This window comes from Cricetulus griseus, chromosome 6 (genome assembly GCF_003668045.3).
Source record: "Cricetulus griseus strain 17A/GY chromosome 6, alternate assembly CriGri-PICRH-1.0, whole genome shotgun sequence".
Taxonomy (NCBI): Eukaryota; Metazoa; Chordata; class Mammalia; order Rodentia; family Cricetidae; genus Cricetulus; species Cricetulus griseus.
The window spans coordinates 142774838-142792278 of record NC_048599.1 but is presented as its reverse complement, the minus strand read 5'-3'; the positions used below and the strand labels follow the sequence as shown (position 1 = coordinate 142792278).

Here is a 17441-nt window from a genome sequence, read left to right as displayed (position 1 = left end):
CCTGGACACGTCACAACAGGAGTGGTTCAGGAGGCCACTCTCTTCCTTAGTGGCTTGTCAAAGGCTGAGTTCCTAGTCTAAGTAGCTGAAGCAGCTGTCCCAGCCCATGTAGGAGAACCTGGCAGCTCCAGGCCTTCAGAAAGGCTGACCCTCTGCCTGGCCTTGTCATGAATTAATTTAGGCTGATACCCAGCAGGCGGGGTGAGAGGAGAGGCATTTGAAAGTCTGCAGAGTTTTCCTCTCGATGACTCAGACATAAAGTGCGCCCTTGTCTCCCAGGCCCAGTGTGTGTGTTTTTTCCCTAGAAGCCCCATTTTCTTTTTATGAAAGTCATCAAGATAGTGTAAACACAATTATGCCATTAAATAGTGGCGTTCATTCATGGTGCCCAGGGCCATTTGGGCACTTGAGTCTGTGCTTTTCTCTGGGAAAGCTGTGCTTTCTTGTAGTGCTGTTTGGTTCTGCCAGATGAGTCCAAGATGCCTTGAATGGGGTCGTATCTCAGTTAGGATGGAGGGATGTGTGGCTATGTTTTCTTTAATTTCTATAATATACTAATATGCATATTCTTGACATTGTGAGGGGAGATTTCTATTTTACCAAAAGACATTCATTTTTAGATTAAGGGACCATGCTTATCATAAATTCCTACTAACTAGTCATATTTAAAGTGTTGCTTAAATATTATTTTTTAAGTTGTATTCATTTATTTGTGGGTGAGTGTATTTATGATCAGAGAATAACTTTATAGAGGAGGTTCTTTGCCCCCCTCCATGTGGCTCCTAGGAATCGTTAAGTTTCTAGCAGACCCTGTTATTTGATGGTCCCTTCATCGGGCTTTTCAAATGTTACCTAGTTGACAGTGGTGTACACACACCTGTAACCCCAGCACTTGGGCGTGGAGGCAGGAGAGGCAGATGATCAAGGTCGTCCTTGGCTACACAGTGGGCTTGAAGCTAGTTTAGGATATTAAGACTCTGTCTCCAAAAATTGAAAACTATGGGACTGGAAAGATGGCTCAGAGGTTGAGAGCACTGTCTGCTCTTCTAGAGGACCTGGGTAGGAGTCACAGCTCCCAATGGCAGCTTAAAACCATATTTAATTTTAAATCCAGGAGATCCGATGACCTCTTCTGGCCTCTGTAGACATTGCATGCCTGTGATGCATAGACATAAAATAAAAATAAGTCTTTAAGCCGGGCATTGGTGGCGCACGTCTTTAATCCCAGCACTCGGGAGGCAGAGGCAGGCGGATCTCTGTGAGTTCGAGGCCAGCCTGGTCTCCAGAGCGAGTGCCAGGATAGGCTCCAAAGCTACACAGAGAAACCCTGTCTGGAAAAACAAAAACAAAAACAAAAAAAGTCTTTAAAAACATATATGGAGTCAAGTGTTGTGGATCTCTGTGAGTGAGTTCAAGGCCAGCCTGATCTACAAATAGAGTTCCAGGACAGTCAGGGCTGTTACACAGAGAAACCCTATATCAAAAAAATAAACCAAACACCAAACATATATAGCTGGAAAGATGGCTCAGTAGATAAGGACATAACTTCAGTTCCCAGCACCCACCTCAGACTGGTCACAACATCCTGTAAATCCAGCTCCGGGGGCTCCCATGCCTCTGGTCTCTGCAGACACCTTTATTCGTATGTATTTGCTCCCAAATAGACACTCACCCCTAACTAAAAATAAAGTAACTATTTTGCCAGTTTAAGAAATGCAAGATGAATAGATTTTAAAAATAAATAAAAGCACCTGGCTGTTGTGTAGCACTCAGGAAGCAGAGGCAGGCAGATCTTTGTGAGTTGGAGGTCAGCCTGGTCTACAGAGTGAGTTCCAGAACAACCAGTACTACACAGAGAAACCTTGTCTCAAAACTCAAAAGAAAGAAAGAAAGAAACTAATTCTAAACAATAATCAAAACTAAGGTAGACTGAAGTGTTGCTGAGTCCTAATGGCTCCCTTAGGAACAGAGTAAGAAGACAGGTTGTCAACGGCACAGGCACAGGGAGTCAGGTAAAAGGCAAACAGTCAACTCATTTTTTCAGCAATAGGGAGAGCCTTATACACTCTCCTCCCAGCACCCAGGCTGCATCCTGATTCCTTGACATTGAGTGGTCACCTCTCAACCTGGCAACAGGCTCTCAGGCAGAATCCAGGTAGGCTCATCTCTGAGTCTCATAGGCCTTATCTTCCTACACTGAAGTATGTTTAAAAACTCTAGATTAGCCAGGCATTGGTGACATACTCCTTTAATCCCAGCACTCGGGAGGCAGAAGCAGGCGGATCTCTGTGAGTTCGAGGCCAGCCTATTCTCCAGAGTGAGTGCCAGGACAGGCTCCAAAGCTACACAGAGAAACCCTGTCTCGAAAAACAAACAAAAAAAAAAACAAAAACCAACAACAACAACAAAAACCCTCTAGATTAAATGAAGTCAACTCAGTTTATGGGTTATGTGTGTGTATACACATATGGCATAAATGTGTTCTTTTTTAAAAAATTTATTTAATTTTTTTGCATATGAATGTTTTCTTGCATGTATATCTGTTTGCCACATGTGTGCCTGGTGTCTATGGAGGTCAAAAGAAGGCATTGGAGCTGTGCAGTGGTGGAGCACCTCTTTAATTCCAGCACTCGGGAGGCAGAGGCAGGCGGATCTCTGTGAGTTCAAGACCAGCCTGGTCTACAAGAGCGAGTTCCAGGATAGGCTCCAAAAATCACAGAGAAACCCTGCCTCAAGCTACCCCCCCCAAAAAAAGAAGGCATTGAATCCCCTAGAACTGGAGTTGTATGGAGTTGTTACCCACCACGTGGGTGCTGGGAATCAAAACTTAGTCCTCTGTGAGAGCAGCCAGTGCTCTTAACCACTGAGCCATCCCTCGAGCCTCATTAACACTGTTTCTGAGACCTAAATTCATGGATGTCTAGGGCCCCGAGGTTCCCCTGGTCACCCTCTGCCTTAGCTTCCCTCCAGCACCCAGTACTGGCAGTTGTATCTGCTATCCTTATCTTGTTGCCTCTTCTTTATTTGCTTCTCTTATCTTCCTCTGCAATCTGTGACCTCCTTGTGCAGAGAGAAGTAGTCATTGTGGGTTTCTTTATCTTCTTCTTGATTATGGAGAGTGCTTCAAGAACAGCCTATAACCCCAGCACTTGGGAGGTGGAGTCAGTAAGCTTGCTGCTGGCTCAAGGCCAGCTAGGGCTACAGGAGATCCTTACCAAAAAGGAAGGAGGGGGAGGAAGGGAAGAGAAATTATAAGTGTTAAAACACTTTCATTTTATGTGCATTGGTGTCAGATCTGGAGTTAAACACAGTTGTGAGGTGCCATGTGGGAGCTGGGAATTGAACCCAGATCCTCTGGAAGAGCAGCCAGTGCTCTTAACCGCCGGGCCACCTCCAGCCCCCAAAACTGGTTATAATATATCTTTTTAAAAAAGAAATTGTCCCTCTTTTCTTGTTTTGCCAAAATATCTTTATTCTATTTATGTGTATGGGTGTTTGCTTGAATGTATGTTTGTGTGCCACATGTGTACAGTGACTGTGGAGGCCAGAATGGGGAGAATGGGGTGTCAGATCCCCTGGAACTGGGGTTACAGACAGTTGTGAGTCACACAGTGGGTGCTGAGAACTGAGCTGGATCTTCTGTAAGAACAGCCTATAATCCCAGCAGTTGGGAGACAGATGAAAGTTTGAGGCTAGCTTGGGCTACATAATGAGACTCTATCTCAAAAAACAACAACAACAAAAAAAAAGAATTAAAGGAAGGAAGGTAGGCCTATTTGTTGAATTCCTTTCCCTTCGGTTTTAGTTCACTTAGGTTTTGGGAGGTTGCTCTTCTTTTCTGAAATAATCATTATAAGATGAATTTATCTAGTTCTGGTTTTTGTTTTTTGTCTTTCCTTTTGCTGATATCCTGCCATGTGGCTGGGGCTGGCTTTAAATTCTTGCTTCCCCTGCCTCAGCCTCTACCGTTGCTGAGGTCACAGACATACACCACATCACCAGTTCTTATTGTCTCTTAAATGTCTACCATGCTTCTCTGTGACAGTGACATATGTGTGGGGTGTGTGCTTCTGTATTTGGGGACCTGCAGAGGCCAGGAGAGGGTGTTGGGTCCCCTGCAGCTGGAGTTAAGGGCAGCACAGATCCCCTGCAGGAGAAAAGGGCTCTTAAGGACGGAGCCATCTCTCCATTCCCTGAGTCAGTGTTTCATTGTCTGCTACTTTTTGATCCTGATGAGTTTTATTTTCACTGAACCCGGAGCTTGCTTTGGCTCTGCTGCTCTCCAGCAAGCTCCAGATCTGCCTGTCCCCACCCTGCTCGGCAGGCACTGAGGTTACAAGTGAATACCTGTGGTTGTTGTTATTAGTGTTGCTTGTTTGTTTTTGTTTTGAGTGCTGAGAATGCAAACTCAAGTCTCTTGCTAGCACATCAAACACTTTACTCACTGAGTCATCTCCCCACCCCCAGTTTAGGATGTTTGATGACATCAATGCATAAGCACTGATGTCTAAACCCTGAATATTTTAAGTCCTTTTGCTTTGAGGGTGACCTGCAAGCTGCTGTCCACCACAGACCATGTGGAGACATGAAATCAGCTTTTTCACTGAATTCCCCATTGTTATCTTTGCTTTGTTTTTTTTTGAGACAGGTTTCTGTACATAGCCCAAGCTAGCCACCCTCCTGCTACACCTCCAAAATGCTGAAATTTCAGGGGTGCATGACCACACCCTCTTTCCATTGCTTCTTCTGACAGTCTTTGACTCCACGAAGACGTCTCTCCCCCATCCCACAATGATTAAGTGGCCTGATTATATTTGACTCACCTTCCTGTTCCTAGCAGCCAGCCATACAGTTTATATAACACTGTGCAGTGTCTCCCAGAATACATTTGTCTAGACTCTAGATTGTGTATGATGGCCCAGGGGACGTGTAGTATAAACTTGCATGAATTTCTGGATCTAGATATGAGCAGAATCTCCTTTCTGAACACGTCACTGCCCCTCCTGTGGCTCTCAGTCATGATTGTCACAGTACTGTGTTCAGACTTCCTGCATAGGTTCTCCACACCTTAGGACACAATAGACTTTTGCCTTGTGGTCAAGAGCGTGGTAATTCCCTGAAAGGGCTTTTTCTCTGGGCAGGAGTGTACTTTCCGATGATCCCTGGATGATGTATTCCTCAGAGGCACAATGATAAAGAAGGGACCAACTACGTGGAAGTTGTCTTTCACCCTCACCTTTGCAGAGAAGAAACTGTCAGAGTTTGGGCTCCGATAGCTTCAGTTGATTGGTCTAGTTAGACAAACATATGTTGGAATACCTTTTCTGGTTTTAGTAAAAACAGATCTTACTCTTTCCCTAACACAAAGGCCTGTAAGCTCCCTCTTGGGGCTGGGGAGATGCTCGGTGGGTTTGGATCCCTGGCACCCATCTAACACTAAGGCATGGGAGTGCATTCCTGAAATCCACCACTTGGGAAACATAGACTGGCAGATCCTGGGGGCTGACCAGTCCGGCTGAGGTGACCATATCAGGGCAGCTTCATGAGCTTTCATTACACATGAAACCAGGAACCCAGGCGGTGGTGGCGCCCATCATTAATCCCAGTACTCAGGAGGCAGAGGCAGGCAGATCTCTGAGTTCAAGTCCAGCAAGCTCCAAGACAGCCAGGGCTACACAGAGAAACCCTGTCTCAAAAAACCAAAAGCAAGAAAAAAGAAACTGAAGCCACCAAACAAGATAAGGAATTCAAGCCAGCTCCCTTAGGTCTTCCTTGGCCCTACTCCAGAGATAAGAGGTTTTGTTATTTGTTTTAGAGGTTTGGTTTTGTATTTTGGCTATTTGAAGCAGGGTTTCCATTTGAGACCACGCAGGCTCTACCAAGGGCCAGGATGACAGGAGTGGACCATCGTGTCCAGTTTGCTCCATGCTGAGTGTGGAACTCAGGGCCTTACGCATTAGGCAAGCACTCTACCAATAGAGCTACACACCTAGGCCTGTTTCTTATTTTTCAGAAAACATAGCAAGTTCATTGGATCTCCAATATTTGAAATGTTTGAATCCATTCCTGGTCCTTCAGTCGTGACTGCTGGTGGGATGTGGGATTGCAGGTGCTGACAGGACCATGCCTGTGGCCTTTAAGGAACTTGACTTCCATGGCTTTCCTGATGTTTAGTGTGCAGTGACTTTTCCCATAGACAACTCTGGAGTCAGGGTCACTGTGATACTGTCCAGAATCAAACCATGCTGGATACACATGGCAGTGCCTGTCCTGATATGGGGTTAGAGGAGAATGCTGTCAAAATGAGCAGCCTGTAAATTAGCATTTCCCTAAACAGAGTACAGTGTTTTCTAAACACTCATCCATCCAGTCCATCGCAGGCCTGGGTGCATAACGCTGCCCTGTCATGTGACTGGCATCTTTTATGTAACTTCTACATGCATGGCAGGGTGTTGTCTAACAGAATTTACAGTCACTGGCTACAAACTGGCAGAAATGGAAAATAACAATTAAGTTGTTTATTGTTGTTGAAACTTCAGTGTTAATTTCTTGTTTCTCTTTCGAGCGTGCGTGCGTGTGTGTGTGTGTGTGTGTGTGTGTGTGTGTGTGTGTGTGTGTGTGTGTGAACATATTCAGAATGTATATGTATGTAGAGAGGCCTGTTGATGTCCCACATCTTCCTCAGTCCCTATCCATCTTATTTACCTTTGAAAGAGTTTATTATTATTATTTGGGTGAGTGTGCATGTGTCCCACAGTGCTCATGTAGACATCAGAGGACAGCTTCTCCTGCCACTATTTGGGTACTGGGGATAGAACTCCAGTTGTCAGGCTTGGTTACAAGTGTGCCTTTTCCACGGAGCCATCTTCCCAGTCTTTACTTTTCTTGGACGTGTGATTCTTCTATGGCTACAATCTCAATTTATGGGCCCTTTTGTTTGTGTGGCTTCTTCTTTTCAGACTTCAAGAGAGGTGACTAGTCAGAACTCTCTAGGTATTATGTGAGTTCGCCTTCTCTCTGGTTTAATCAAGAGGCTGTTTTGTTGCATAACTTAATTGGAGGGAATATTTAAAAGTTAAATTTATTTAAAAGTTAAATTATTGCTGAGTGTGAGTGGCTCATACCTTACCTTTAATCCCGTACTTGGGAGGCAGAGACAGGTGGACCTCCAGGAGTTTGAGATGGCCCAGCCAGAAAAACAAGTTAAATGCCCAAGAGCAGACCAGTTTCTGTGGGACTTTGCGCCTTATTTTTCTATGGTAATATGACCTGTAAACATTACAACTGTAATCCCAGCACTCAGGGTAGTTCACATCCAGCATGGGCAACAGAAAGACTGCCTCATGAGACTTTGAATATGACTCATTTTAAGACATTACATACATGTTTCTATTATGAAGCCAGATAGGAGGGGTCCTGGGTGGTTATGAAGAAAGGAGAATTCTAAGAGGTATGGACACGAGAATACAAGCTGAGGTTTGGTTGGCTGAGGTCCTGGGCACGGAATTAGTGTCTCTCACATGCTTTTTCACTGAGCTGAATTCAGGTTTTTATATTCTTCTGTTTGTTTATTTAGTTATTCATGGGGGTATGGAGTGAGCATGTCATGCCATGCCAGTGGGACACTTTCAGAAGTCAGTGCTCTCCTTTCACCATGTGGGTCCTGGGGGTTGAACACAGATTGTCAGGCACCAAACACCTTTACCCTCTGGCCATCTTGCTTGCCCCTGATTTCAGGTTTTTGTTTTCTTTTCATTTTTTGAGACAGGGTCTCACTATGTAGCCTGTCTGGACTAGAACTGTGTAGACTGTCCTAATTGGCTTTTTATTGCCTTGGTAAACACCATGACCAAAAGCACCTTGGTGAGGAAAGGGTTTTTTTTCATCTTGCTACTTACAGTCCATTATGAAGGAAAAGTTAGGACAAGAACTCAAGGTGGGGGCAGGGGTAGAGGCAGGAACATAAGCAGAGGCCCTGGAGAAACCCTGTCTCAGGGCTTGCTCATTCTGCTTTCTTAAGACACCCAGGATCACCTTCCCAGGGGTGACCCCACCCACAGAGAGGTCCTCACACATTAATCATCATTTAAGAAAAATATTCCAGGGGCTGGAGAGATGGCTCAGCTGTTAAACACCGGCTGCTCTTCCAGAGGTCCTGAGTCCAGTTCCCAGCAACCACATGGTGACTCATGAGGTCCGATGCCTTCTGGCATGCAGGTGCACATGCAGACAATACACCCATCTACATAAAATACACAAAAAAAATGCTGCACCACAGGGCAATCTGATGGCAGCATTTTCTCAATTGAAGTTCCCTCTTCCCAGATGACTCTGGCCTGTTCCAGGTTTGCGATAGATAGATAGATAGATAGATAGATAGATAGATAGATAGATAGATAGATAGGTGATTAAATAAATAAATGGTCAGCACATGGTTCAGGCTGACCTCTAACTCCAAAGATTCACCTCTTGGGTGATGAGATTAAAGATGAGTGCCACCATGCTCGTCTTTCAAGTTTTTGCTGTTTTAGATGTATTTACTTTCTGTGCATCATGTGGTTGCTGGGAAACAAGTGTGGGCCGGTGCTCTTTACCAGTGAGCCATCTCTCCAGCCCCCTTTTTCAGGGTTTTAATTACAATTAAAAGACCATGTGGGGACTGAAGAGGTGGCTCTGCGGTTAAGTGTGTATTGCTTTTAGTGAGAACCAGAATTTAGTTCCTAGCACCCAGGTCATGCAGCTGCCAACTGCCTGTAACTTGAGCTCTACAGGATCTGACACCCTATTCTGGCTTCTTCAGGTGACTACAGAACACACACACACACACACACACACACACACACACACACACACACGCGCGCGCGCGCGCGCGCACGCACGCACGCACGCACGCACGCACGCACGCACGCACAAAAAGATAAAATATTTTTAGAAGTCCATATATTATGTATGTGTGTGTTTTCAACATTTATTATTTTTAATTATGTACATGTGCACACGTATGTGCGTGCACACCAGATGCACTTGGTGCTCAAAGAGACCAGAGGCGTCAGATTTTCTTGGAGCTAAAGTTACAGTCATTTGTGAGCTGCTCCAAACTGACCTCAGGTCTTCCACAAGAGCAATACACATTCTTATCCAAACTGTCTCCCCACTCTGTGTGTGTGTGTGTGTGTGTGTGTGTGTGTGTTAATGTGTCTCAGATTATATGATAGAATGTTTCAAAGATAAAATTGAAGGGGGTTGGAGAGATGGTTCAGCGGTTAGAGTACTGGCTGCTCTTCCAGAGGACCCGGGTTCAATTCTCAGTACCCACATGGCAGCTCACATCTGTCTGTAACTCCAGTTTCAGGGGATCCGACACCCTCATACAGACATACATGCAGGCAAAATGTCAATGCACATAAATAAACATTAAAAAAATTGAAGTCTAGAACTTCTGCCATCATTAAGCAAGAAGGCATTTTGTTCACATGATTGTCTGATCATTTTCTCAAGATCAGTGGAGTGGGCAGCCTGGGACATTTGCCACTCAAAGAACAGAGTTACAGTGCCTGAAGCAGGGCAGGAGGGAACGAGTCTACAGTGACTGGAGCCAAATTTAAGTTTTCACCATTTTCAAAAACTGTCTCCAGTCCACACCCCTGTAGTTCCTGGACACAGCTGGAATGACGTGGTTGCCAGCTTCCTTTGCGGTCACTGGGGCTACTGAGTTGACATCTTTATTGAACATTTATTTAATTGTCTTTCTTGCCGGCCCCCAATTTTTGTTTTAGGCAAAAATGTCTGAATAGTTCTCTGAAGGAATTCTTCAGGAATCAGGAAGGCCATGATTCTTTAAAGGCAGCAAAGGTGTGGTCCTGACGGCACCTGGGACACCCACACCCTGCCAGGAATCTAGAAGACAATTTAAAAAAAGAGAGATAAAAAGAGGAAGTGGTCTGCACGAATGCAGGAAATGCATTTTGCAACTGCAGCATCTTGGAAGCTAAAAGGGTTTTAAACTACTTTTCTTTTTTTCTTTCTTTCTTTCTTTCTTTCTTTTTTTTTTTTTTTTTTTTTTTTTTTTTGGTTTTTCAAGACAGGGTTTCTCTGTGTAACCCTAGCTGCCTGGACTTCACTCTGTAGACCAGGCTGGCCTCGAACTCAGAGATCTGCCTGCTTCTGCCTCACGAGTGCTGGGATCAAAGGCAGGTACCACAATCCGCCAGAATAAAAAAATTCTGAGACAGGGTTTCTCTGACACTTTGCTTTTTTGAGATAGGAGCAGGCTGCGAGAGAGCTTCCGGAGAGAGCCTAAACTGAGTTGAGTGCCAAATGTTAAATTTTTAAAGAAAAAGAAGAAAAGAGACAGATGAGACATGTTAACCAGTTTATTATAGACCCATGACCGCCATGGCCGGTTGCCATAGAGAGGCAAAGAAAGCCGGTAGGTGAGAGAAGAGCAGAGCGGAGAAGCAGAGAGAGCGAAGCAGGGAAGTTGGAACTTTTAAAGGGAAGACTGCACACCCGCAGTGAGGTTCCACGCATGCCCAGAGTCCTCTCACGGGCTGTAAATGCCTGGTGGGTGATGTGGTCGTAGCACATCCCTGTGCGCGCCCCTGACTGTTGTCAGGGGACGGGGTCTGTCTCTTAAAGAGGTAGAGCCGATCAGCATTAAAGCCTGAACCTTCCAGGAGTCACTTTTTTCCACTATGAATTTGCAGATCAAACTCAGGTCATCAAACATACATGTACCATTTCACCACCCATTTGTTTGTTTGTTTGGTTGGTTGGATTTTCAAGACTCCCATCCAAGTGCTGGGATTAAAGGCGTGTGCTACCATGGCCAGGTGTCATATCTGGTTTTGAAGGTTAATCTTGAATGTGAACTTGATTGGGTTGAGACATACCCATAAGGTCAGCACCTGTGGCTGAATCTGCGAGGGCTTGTCCACAGAGGGTGAGATGAGGGCTCTGACAGAGTCAACAGATTAAGTTTTCCATAGACTCAACATTTGAGCAGACTCCTGGGAGAAGGTAGGCTGTGTAAGGTGAGACCCGGCTACCTGAAGCAGTCACTGGAAGTGTGTCTCTGAAGAGTTAAGCTTGCCCTGCCCTCTTTCTGTCTCTCTGTTTGCTGGCTTCTGTGATGTAATGTTTTCCCGATAGGACAGTGAAATTTCTAGAACCACGAGCAAAGTCTTTCTTTCGTTGTTTCTGTCAGGCATTTGGTCACAGTGATGATGAAACCAACCGGCCATTTGATTCTCTGGAATGCTTGCTATTCCCTATCCAGCCACCTCCCTTTCTCCATCTGTACCTCCTGTCTGTTAACTGGAGCCCTCAGGAAAGCATCCATTATTATCCAACGAGTGCTATGTATTCTTTTACCAACATGTACTCTGTTGAATGCTTGCGATGTTTTTTTGAGGCCACATATATTCATGTGATTAGCATTACATTAAAGCCACGAATGGCAGCCACATGCCTGCAATTCCAGCATTTGTTAGGCCTAAGCAGGAGGACTGTGAGGTTGAGGGCAGCCTGGGCTACTTAGTAAGATGTGCTCTCGAAAAATAAAAACAGGCTGGGTAGTGGTGGCACACGCCTTTAATCCCAGCACTTTGGAGGAAGAGGCAGGTGGATCTCTGTGAGTTTGAGGCCAGCCTAGTGTACAAAGTGAGTTCCAGAATATCTGTGACTACACAGAGAAACCCTATCTTGAACCCCCCCCAAAAAAAACACCACCAACAACAAAAACAAGTAAATAATTTTAAAAGAGAGAGAAAGAAAAGAAGATGGACCATTGAGGCGGCTTAGTAGGTAAAGGCACTTGCACCCAAACCTGATGACCTGAGTTTAGTCTCAGGGACCTACATAGTGGAAAAAGTTGTCAGTCTCTGGAATTGGTGTTTCAGGCACTCATGCTAGATGTGTATGCAACTCCTCATTGTACCTCATAGACCTCTTCTTTTTCATACATTGTTTATTGTTACTTTATTGTTGTTGTTGTTGTTGTTGTTGTGAGGAGGTGACATAATGACATGAAGAGTCAGTTCTCTCCTTCCACCTAAACATAGGTTCTAGGAATCAAACTCAGTTTACAGGGCATGCATGGAAAGAGCCTTTATTCCCTAAGCCATCTCTTCAGTCCCATTGTGTTGCTTTCTTTTCTTTGCATTGTTTTCCGGACAGGGTTTCCTCTGTGTAACAGTCCTAGCTGTCCTAGAACTCACTCTGTAGACCAGGCTGGCCTTGAACTCACTGAGATCCACCTGCATCTGTCTCCTGAGTGCTGGGATGAAAGGCGTGCGCCACCACTGCCTGATCGTGTTCTTTGTCTCTGTATGGGAACTTTTATATAACATTTATTTGTTTGTTTGTTTGTTTGTTTATTGTGTGTGTTGGTGTTTTGCCTGCATGTATGTCTGTATGAGGGTATCAGATTCCCTGGAACTACAGACAGTTGTGAGCTGCCTTATGGGTGCTGGGAATCAAACCCAGGTCCTCTGGAAGAGCAGCCAGAGCTCTCAACCGGTAAGGTGTCTCTCCAGCCCCACACTTTCAATTATTCTGTCAGTTCATTTATTAAGTTTTTAAATTTCTGCAACTCCTTCTTTCATTTCTAGAAGTTTTATTGGCATCTTCTTCAGACTTTCACTGAAAACATCATATTGTGACTTCTGTTGCTTATTATTTTCAGTTTTTGCTTTTTGCATCTCTCTTATTTTATATTTCTTTCAGACATTTTAATAGTCAAGGCTCTTGTGGTAATTGTTCTTCCTGTGGTATTGGGTCTCATGGTGGCCTGTTCCCTGATACACTTATAATCTTTCTTGAATGAGCGTCTTTGACAGTGATTGCTTCTCCTCTGGAGAAGTAGCACTGTGGAAATGCCTTCGTAGGAAGGGTATATGTGAGTAGAATTTTCTGTCCTACCAGCCAGCTCCCAAATAACCACACAGAGATTTATTATTAATTATAAATGCTCAACTGATAGCTTAGGCTTGTTACTAACTTGTGGTGATATATTATTTATGATTTATTAAAGTTTGTTTGAGGGTTCAGAAAGCAAAGCCAGCTAGCTAGCCAAACCGTGGTGGCACACACCTTAATCCCAGGACTCAGGATTAAGAGGTAGCCAAATCTCTGTTAGTTCAAGGCCACACTGTCTACACAAAATTGATCCAGATCCAGACCTAAGAAAAACAGCTCACACAAAGGTGATCTCAGCACCTGGGGTCACATGCTTTTTTTTTTTTTTTTAAAGATATTTATTTATTTATTTATTTATTTATTTATTTATTTATTTATTATATAGTCTTCTGCCTGCATACCAGAAGAGGGCACCAGATCTCATCCAAGGTGGTTGTGAGACACCATGTGGTTGCCAGGAATTGAACTCAGGACCTCTGGAATAAGAGTCAGTGCTCTTAACCGCTGAGACACCATGTGGTTGCCAGGAATTGAACTCAGGACCTCTGGAATAAGAGTCAGTGCTCTTAACCGCTGAGACACCATGTGGTTGCCAGGAATTGAACTCAGGACCTCTGGAATAAGAGTCAGTGCTCTTAACCGCTAAGCCATCTCTCCAGCTCCCCCGGGATCACATGCTTTTAATCCCAGCACTAGGGAGGTGGAGACAGGAGGATATGGCTGGATAGAGAAAGGAATATAAGGAGGAGGAGACAGGAACTGAGAGCTTTTGCCTCTGAAGATTTGTGGAGACAGGATTGCTGTTTCAGCTGGGTAGGGTAAGGTCTGGCTTGGCTGCTTTGCTTCTCTGATCTGCAGCTTGAAGCTTGAACCCCAATATCTGTCTCTGGGTCTTTTATTGTTGGTGCTATACAAACTAGCTCTTACAACTTAAATTAACTCATATTTATTGTCTACATTCTACTGCATTGCTCGCTGTCTTTCCTCGGTAGGGCATGTTCCTCTTGCTTCTCCCGTGCCTCCTGGCAACTCTACCCTTCTTCATTGCAGAGCTCTCTCCCTGTTTGCAAGTCTCACCTAACCTCTTCCTGTCATTTAGCCCTTTATTAAACCAATGAGAGAACACATCTTCACAGTGTGCAAAAAGATTATTCCACAACAGGTATATATTGTTTCTGCCAGGCAACTTTGTATGCTAACATGTGGGCTTGGTCATTCTTTTTTAAATACATTTTTTATTTGTAATTTTATGCGTATGTATGTGAGCCTGAATGTGTGTGTCTGTGTGTGTGTCTGTGTGTATGTGTGTGTGTGTGTCTGTGTGTGTGTATCTGTGTGTGTGTGTGTATGTGTGTGTGTCTCTGTGTGTGTCTCTGTGTGTGTGTATGTGTGTGTGTCTGTGTGTGTGTGTGTGTGTGTCTGTGTGTGTGTATCTGTGTGTGTGTGTGTCTGTGTGTGTGTATCTGTGTGTGTGTGTGTATGTGTGTGTGTCTCTGTGTGTGTGTGTATGTGTGTGTGTCTGTGTGTGTGTGTGTCTGTGTGTGTGTGTCTGTGTGTGTGTATCTGTGTGTGTGTGTGTGTCTGTGTGTGTGTATCTGTGTGTGTGTGTATGTGTGTGTGTCTCTGTGTGTGTGTGTATGTGTGTGTCTCTGTGTGTGTGTGTGTGTGTGTCTGTGTCTGTGTGTGTGTCTCTGTGTGTGTGTGTGTGTGTCTCTGTGTGTGTGTGTGTGTGTGTCTGTGTGTGTGTGTGTATCTCCATGAAAGTGATGTGCCTGAGGAAGCTGGAAAGAAACTTTGGATTCTCTTGAACTGGATTTACAGGCAGTTGTGAGCCACTATGTGGAACCAAATCTGGGGCCTCTGGAAGAGTAGTGAGTGTTCCTAACCACTGAACCATCTCAGGCTTGGCATTCTTATCTTCCATGGACAGGCTTTGTTTATCAGCAAACACTCTTCCCTATCTCCCCCCATAGCCTGAGGTCTGTGAGAGTTTCTTGGACATTTCTCTAGTCAATGGGACGCTTGCCAGGTGCTTTGAAGATTAGAGAAAGCAGACAGAGCCAGCACAGGTCACAGTGGAAGAACCTGTGGTGTCACACTGTGGCCTCATTGCTGGCTTTCAGCATTAAACTGTCATTTTGAGAGTCTTGCTATGTGGCCCTGGCTGGCCTAGTACTTGGAATGGCTTTAAATTTGGGATCCTCTGGTCTCAGCCCACAGGTGTGTGACACCACCAGCCTCATGAGTATCAAGCATTCCTCATTAGATGTTTATTGTGACTTGGACAGTAAAGGTTAACAGCTGCCCCCAGGCAGTTCAGATTAACTTCAGAAATGGAAGCAAAGGGCAGGGGAGATGGCTTAGTCGGTGGCAAGCATCAAGACCAGAATTCAACCCCATAACCCATGATTGTTTAAAAAAAAAAAAGCTGAGCATGGTAGTATTTATAATCCCAGCACTGGGGAGATGAAGACAGGTGGGTCCCTAGGACTTGTTGGCCAGGTAGACTAGCCTAATTGGTGAGTTCCAGGCTAGTTGCAGACTGTCAAAAAGAAATTGAGTAAGTAGATGGTGCCCGAGGAACAACACTCTGGCCTCCATGCTCAAATGCACACACATACACCTGTACACCCCCACGCACGTGTACATGCACATACACTGAAAAGAAAAGCAATGGAAGCATGATGTTCTTGCTTCTGTGTGTAACCTGACTGTGATTCTACAGTAACCCTGAGAAACAAACGCAGCATTGTGTTAACCCCGGTGGCAGAGAATGGCAATGCCCCCACCTTTACCCTTAGCCAGTGTGTCCCTAGCCATGAACCTTTGTGAACCCTGTGTGGAGTTGCTTGTTGAGGGAAGGTAGGCGGAAAGGTACAATGATTTCATGCTGAAGTGTAGTCACACAACTTGAATCCCAGCATTTGGGAGGTAGAGGCAGGCAATCTTTTCGTTCAAGGCCAGCCTGGTATCCATGGAGATTTCCAGGCCAGCCAGGGCTACAGAGTGAGACTTCAGCTTCAAACATCCACAATAAAACACTATATAGTCTGATGCCTTGTATCTTAAGACCAGAGGCCCCAGTCCCTCCTGGTCTCTGTGTGAGCTCAGACCAGGTTTGTTTCTGCAGCCTCCTCTCTGGACACGGGATGGCCTGCTGCCCACTCAACAGAAGTTGCTTTTCCCCTTGAATTAACAGATAGTTTGATCCTACTTTGGGTAACTGGGGTACAGGCAACAGAAAGGCTTTTCTTAGTCCTGTTTAGCAAGTGAATGGCCACCGGATGGAGATCCCGGTCTCTTTAGCTATCTTTCAATTGGGCTTTTTTTTTTTTTTTTTTTTTTTTTTTTCTTATTCCTTCTATTTCAATGACTGTGCACCAGAGTAACCTACACCCCATGGCTGGAACACTGTAAGACTGGAGGGAGGGGGGGAAAAAAAAACAAAAAAACTTCAGGAAATTGCTGGAATAGTTCAGGCATATTTCTTTGGTTAACTTATTTTTGAAGTTTTTCTGTTTTGTATTTTCACTGCCCTTTTAATTTATCCCAGACAGGCTGCATTGTTTTGGCAAGCCCTTGGGCTGGAAGTTTCCAACAACTCCCAAGGCTCTGACTGAATAGACATTGTCAAATGCACTCTTAGTTTTGAAGTTGCAAATGTATGCTAGATGAGACCCTTTGCTAGAAAAGTTCAACAATGCCACTTATACCACAGCGTGGCAAGACAAAGACTGGCTTCATCTCCTTTGTCCCTGCACCTCCCCCTCTGTCAGCTTCACAGAGCCCACTCTCAGAGGCAGGCCAGGGCTCTCAGGTCTCTCATTGTTCCAGCATTCAGGGTTAGAATTTACATCGTTTACTCATTGAGACAAAAGAAGATATTCCTTCATAATGTACTTAGACTGTAAACACTGTTTCATGCCCGTGAGGTCTAGGTTCAATCCCCAATTGAGGGTACACTGGCTGAACTTTAGGGGCTGGAGAGCTGGCTCAGCGGTTAGAATGCTTGCTGTTCTTGCAGAGAACCCAAGTTCATTTCCTGGCATCCACATTCAGGAGGCTCACAACCACCTGTAACTCCAAGGCATCTGACACCCTCTTCTGCCTTCAGAGGCACTTCTCTCTCTCTCTCTCTCCTCTCCTCTCCCTCCTCTCCCCCCACCCCCTCACACACACACAATTAAAAATAAATCCTAAAAACATAGTTTTGAAGCCTTTAAAACATATAAAACTTTCATTTCTCTTCATTAAATATTATTTTCATCATTATTAGTATTGTTATTTTGAGACAGGGTTCTCTGTGTAGCCCAGGCTGTCCTAGAACTCACTGTGTAGACCAGGCTGGCCTCAGACTCACAAGATCCTCCTGCCTCAGCCTCCTGAGTGCTGGGATTAAAGGTGTGCACCACCACACCTGGCCTACATTATTATTATTTAACCAGGTTCTACATCTGTCTTTCAAGGGTGAACAACCAAAATACTGGACATTGGGTTCCACTGATCTATTTCTTTATTGGTAT

General features: G+C 44.7%; 1 protein-coding gene across 12 annotated transcripts in view; it reads left to right on the top strand.

The window, feature by feature from the left end:
* The window catches only part of Fnbp1 (formin binding protein 1), a 131373-nt gene that overhangs the window by 74251 nt on the left and 39681 nt on the right, over positions 1 to 17441 (top strand). The window lies entirely within an intron of this gene.